Below are 6,000 nucleotides of genomic sequence, written 5' to 3'. Positions count from 1 at the left end.
AAAAAGTAAAAATAAAAAGTATTCAAAAGGTTAGTTTGTCATTGATTTCAAAGTTAACAATTTTGATTTAGTGAGCTAAATGTGACATTGTTTTAAAAATTACATTTGCAGAGTTGTGAAAAATAATGCAGTACTACAATCACATCGTCGCATTTTGCCCTTTTTTTTCAGTAAGAAGAAAAACACCTGAACTGTGCCTAAGTTTTTCCCCCACATCTCATCACCCTAATTACAGCATGAAAGCTACTGTTTGACCCTTTGACCTCACGACCTCAAGGTCACAACTTCCTGTCCACTGGTGTGTATCCGCTGCACATGCATAACGGCATGCATGGCATCATATGAAATTGACTTGGAATACGTTGAAGCATGGAGGTTAAAAATACTTGTATTCAGAGTGACTGTGTACTTTAATTACAAGACCATGTGAGGCCTCCTCAAGTTTCCTCCTAGCTTTGTGAAAATAAAATCAAATCAAATAAGAAATAGGTGGAGATTAGACTTGGTTCATTTCCGGTCTAGTTCTTGTCGAGTCAATACCCGTGGCAGATGAGCTTTTTTTTAACATGCGCCCTCTATTGGCAATCCAGTGACTTTGGAATTTCGAATGCAGTTGATTGGCACTTTTCTTGCGAGTGAGGGCGCACAACAAAGCAGTGAAATAAAGCTCTGATTTAGATGCAGTTTTTCAGTGGAGTAATCAAACAATGCAACCAAGGACTCGATGAAAGTTTGACTTCGGTCGCTGCCTGATTATGGAAACTTTTGTCTCTGTTAGTATTACATGGATGTTGAATATAATTTGGAATATCTGCGATTGGTGTACAAAATCTCTCTGATTGCAAGATATTTGCAGCTCTTACGAGAGAAACAAGTTTTCAAGTTCATCTGAAGTAGCAAATGCTTTGATACGACATTGTGGCATTTTTCTTTTGTCCAGGATGTTTACAACGTAATTCGAGATAGTCTATTGAGCAAACCAAAGAATTGTCAGTGCTTTTCTTTTTTTGTGATTTCTGTCTACTCTGGATCCTGTATTTTCATTCCTAGGGGCCTATTTTTTTTGGTCAGGTGTAATGCTTATTTGAACAATGCCTTTGCTTGTGTATTGAGATATTAACCATGAATTGGAAGTAGGCCGTCTAAATTTACTGAACATTGAAAAACAGACTGTTCAAATTAGTTTTTTTCCCAATACTCTAACATTAAGATAAGTACGTAGATGGTAATGAAGACTGAGAAATATGTTTACTGAAGAGCCATAGAGTCTGGCTCTTCCTGCAGGCATGATTTATTGTAGCTTAATGGACAAAATCTCACGCATTATGGAAATTGCACGGTACACATTTTTTAAAAATGAACTTTTGATATGCATAAATGGGAACATCTCGGAAATTGTTAAATTGTTGATATTTGGTGGATACAAAATGTAATATTTCCCGTGAGCAGTGCAGCATCTTATCTGCCAGGAAATGACCTGGGATGTACAAACAGGGTGGCTTATAATGAAAAAATGTGGCATCTAAAAGATGCTCTGTTGTGTATCCCTATCTTGGATTTCTTATATGAGTTTGCACAAAATATTAAAGTGCTTAAATTAACAAAAGTCTCCACTGTACCTTAGAGGACCCACACATATTGATGTACACAACTTTTTGTTGTTGGTATTATTACATCTTAAAATGAAAGTATTTGTATAAGAAACCTTTTAAACCAAAAAAGGACGGTCGGACTTGTTTTGCTTTGGGGTAAGTGGCTAAGTACTGTATAGTTACTGTAATTACTGGTTTCAGGCCAGTGGATATTTTGAGAACTGTGAACTTTCACTCAGCAAAAAAAAAAAACCCAAAACAAAACAAACATGTTTAGCATCCTAACTTTTTTGAAAAAAGGATGGAGGAGCCCCTTCAAAATGGCCGGCCGACACATTTAATTGTTTGAGATCATTAAACAAAATATTAAAAAAGAAACAAGAACGTATTTTTTGTGAAAGCCACATATATTTACCACTTGAACACCTTTTCCTCCTCCCATCCGCTCAGGCGTACCTGAGCAATCTGGTTAGGACATTTCTTGGATTTTTATTTCTATAGTCAGCTAATGTAATTATGACACCCACGGATCATTCTTTCTTCTTCCTTCAAGCATTTTCTCATTAATCGCCCTTTTCCCGCCTCCACAGTTTGATGCAGACTCACAAACATACAGTATTAAGTAATATCGTACGTAATATCGTACGTAATATCGTACATACATTTGAACATCATGTCTTCAGACATTTATCATTGTGAAAAATGCTTACTTCAACTTTATTCATTTTAAAGTTATTAAACTATCCCTTCACGAACAGAACTTGTATTATTCATCCATAGAGTTAGCATCCATAAAGTTATAAAAATAACCATATTCCGTTTGCGGTAAACTAAGCCTTCATATTTGCAACCATCTGATATAAAACGACTTAATAAGTAGTTGGTACGATTGCAAATATTCCTTTAAGATCATCATAAAAGAAGCTTGGAATTTGAGATGTTTGACCTTTTATTAGCCAGTTAATTACAACCCAGCAAAAGATGGTTTCACCTGCATTGAAATGAAACAAGGCCCTCTGTTGGTTGAAAATTGCCAGGTGCTAGTTAAAATTGTGTCCATGCAACTTTACTTCTAGCCTGAGCATCTGACATCACACTTTGAGGCTCATGATTAAAATATTTGACATCTAGCCGAAGTATCAATGTTATAATGTGAAGCCGTTCAAGACGGTTTTTGAGAATATTTCAAGGTTATTTGAAAGAAGGCCCTTTTCAGATTGTGTTATGAATTGCATGTTTATTTATTTAGATCTCCCCACCACCCTCAAAAAGTACTCAAATCTAGTGAGATCTCACTCTGAAACTGAAGACATCAGGTTCATCTAAGGCCTGTATGCTTTGTTTTTGAAAAGGCAGGGCACCAGGGCATTTTCTCCTTTGTAAAGGGCACCCTATGACAGAATAGTAAATTTCTACTGGAGCATTCTAAGGGCACAAAGGCAATTACCAATGAAGTGTCAGGGGCTGATTTCACAAAGCAATCAAATTCATCGCAAGACAAACTGCAGTATCATCATAGTGATTTGTATTGTGACATCACGTTTTACTTGGCAACTACGATTGATTTGCAGTAACGATCAATCTTAGATCTTTGTGAAATCGGCCCCAGGCCTGCAAAATATGACGTTAATATAAACAAATAAAAGAGTAATAAGGAATTCATCATTTTTATAGCATTATTAGAAGAACAGTTTCCAAAAATAGCTGTTGAAAAGCTGTTTAGAACTTCTTTGAAATGCATGTTCCCCAAATATCTGGAGGATGTGTTCGGGAAAAGTGCTCAATTTGAAGGACTTAACACCCTTTTATGATACTTCCCTTCTACCACGAATTTCACTTCAAAAGTACATCATGGGAAATAAGTTAGGAGACAATATTTAACATGTGTCTTAAAGGCAGTGGACACTATCGGTAATTACTCAAAAACTTATAAGCATAAAACCTTTCTTGGTGACGAGTAATGGGGAGAGGTTGATAGTATGAAACATTGTGAGAAACGGCACCCTCTGAAGTGACGTAGTTTTCGAGAAAAGAAGTAATTTCTCACGAATTTGATATTGAGACCTCCGTTTTAGAATTTGAGGTCTTCAAATCAAGCATGTGAAAGCACATAACTTCGTGTGACAAAGGTGTTTTTTCTTTCATTATTATCTCGCAACTTTGACGACCAATTGAGTTCAAATTTTCCGAGTTTGGTTATTTTATGCATATAATGAGATACAGCAAGTAAGAAGACTGGTCGTTGACAATTATTATTAGTGTCCAGAATCTTTAAACTTTAACTAAAGGGCAAACAAACGATATTGTCTTGACATTTGTCATGCTGATATTTTTCCTTCTTAAGTAATATTTGGTTTCCGTGGGTACGTTTTGACTGATTACCATCTCGTCAGACTTACCATTATCACTTTACAAATCGCCAACGATAATGGTCCTTCTTAGCGCACCTGTGTCTGCCGGGGAAGACGGGCATATAACAACCCCAGCCACTAACCTGTCACTCACTGCCGATGTGAAATCAAGATACTCCGTCATTTCTAGGGATTTCTTTTCTTTCTTTTCTTTTCGTCTTCTACTTTTTGTTGTTTTCGCAGAGGAAAAATGCCAACTTGTGATTTAACAGTCTCGGTCTCCTTTGGGTGATTCTTGGGGAAACTTTGCTTTTAAATTTTTGTTTCTCACTCTTCCCTTGTTTGATTGACGTTTTATTTGAATTTTGTTAATTGAGACAGGATACTTCAGTTCCTCTGGTTCTTAAAATCTTGATTCCTGATTCCTGTGGAGAATCATTTGACTGATTCCCTTCTCTTTTTCTTTGTTGATTTATTTAATTCTAAAGGCACAGAACACCTTTGGTAATTGCAAAGCCCAGTAGTCTCACTTGGTGTATCCCAACATATGCATGAAATTCAGAAATCTATGAACATTTTGACTCGATTGGCCACTAACCTGTCACTTGCTGCCGATGCGAAATCAAGATACTCCGTCATTTCTTGTGATTTCTTTCTTTCTAATATCTCTGTCAATTCTTTCTTTTTTCAATCGCATAGGACAAATGCCAACTTGGGACTATAACAGTCTCAGTCTCCTTGATTCTGTGTTGATTTCACTTTGGGGAACTTTGCTTTTTACATTTTCTTTTTGTCCCCTTTTGTTTTGGATTAAGGTGTTATTTCTTAATTGAGACGAGAAACCTTAGTTCCTTTGGTTTTTAAATCTTGATTCCTGTGGGGAATAATTTGACTAATTCCCTTCTTCTGTTCTATGTTGATTTATTTACAATAAATACTATTTATATTGGGCCAACATCCGCCTAAAGAGAAGCTCCAGGGGCATTACCGATTAAGATCATAGAAGTATAACAAGAAGCCAATAAACATGCCGATAAATACTGTATAAAACAACTCTAATTAAAAACAGGAATCTGTTTGTTGCTTATTTTATCAAGTTGTTTATGAACTTTTGTCTTGGTACCTATGATTGATTTCCTCTTTGTCTTTGTGGATGAATTTCAATCATAATTGTTTTTATTGTGGGGACACCCTTGTTGCACAAACTTGTGTGCTTTCAGATGCAATACGTATAAAACATATGAAATAACAAATCTATGAAAATTTTGACTCATTGGTCATCAAAGTTGCAAGAGAACAATGTAAGAAAAAACACCATTGTTTCGCACATTTGTGTGCTTTCAGCATAATAAAATACCTCAGCCGAAGTCTTTTAATATTTGTGTGAGAAATAACCTCTTTCTCGAAAACTATGTTACTTTAGAGGGAGCCGCTTCTTACAATGTTTTATACTATCAACAGCTCTCCATTGCTTGTTACCAAGTAATTGCTTGCTACTCAACAACTATTTTGAGTAGTTACCAATAGTGTCCAGTGCTGTTAAATGACATTGCAAATGTTTTTAGCGCCACACGGCATGATGAATTCAGGAAACTATTTCACTTTCCAGTGAGGTTACTGACCAGACAGACTTCCATGCCAGCTGTCGTTTAAAAACAAATTCCAACCACAATAAAATCGGAATGAATCAGTTTACATTTTTTTCATTGGCTGTCCTTTTTCAACCAGAACATATTTTTTGCCGGAGCATTGTGTGGGCGATTGCTATGTTTGAATTAGGTGCAGGGTTTTAGTTTTATCGCCTCTCTATGGTTAGTGCTCAAGGATTAAGTGCCACAACCGAGACTCGAACCCACACCCTGCAGAAACATCAGAGCTTGAGTCCAGTGCTCCACTGCTCGTCCATGACATGTCAGCAATTATTTTTTTTGATTGGGATTGATGGATTCGTTTGCCATCAGACATTGAGTGGTCGATGGTTGGAACGAAGGAGCACGTGATTTTAGGCTGGATGCCTCTGTAATCACTATGGTATTTCTCATGGATGCAGGTGCCAC

The sequence above is a fragment of the Asterias rubens genome, chromosome 5 (genome assembly GCF_902459465.1).
Source record: "Asterias rubens chromosome 5, eAstRub1.3, whole genome shotgun sequence".
Taxonomy (NCBI): domain Eukaryota; kingdom Metazoa; phylum Echinodermata; class Asteroidea; order Forcipulatida; family Asteriidae; genus Asterias; species Asterias rubens.
This window is presented reverse-complemented; position numbering follows the sequence as displayed.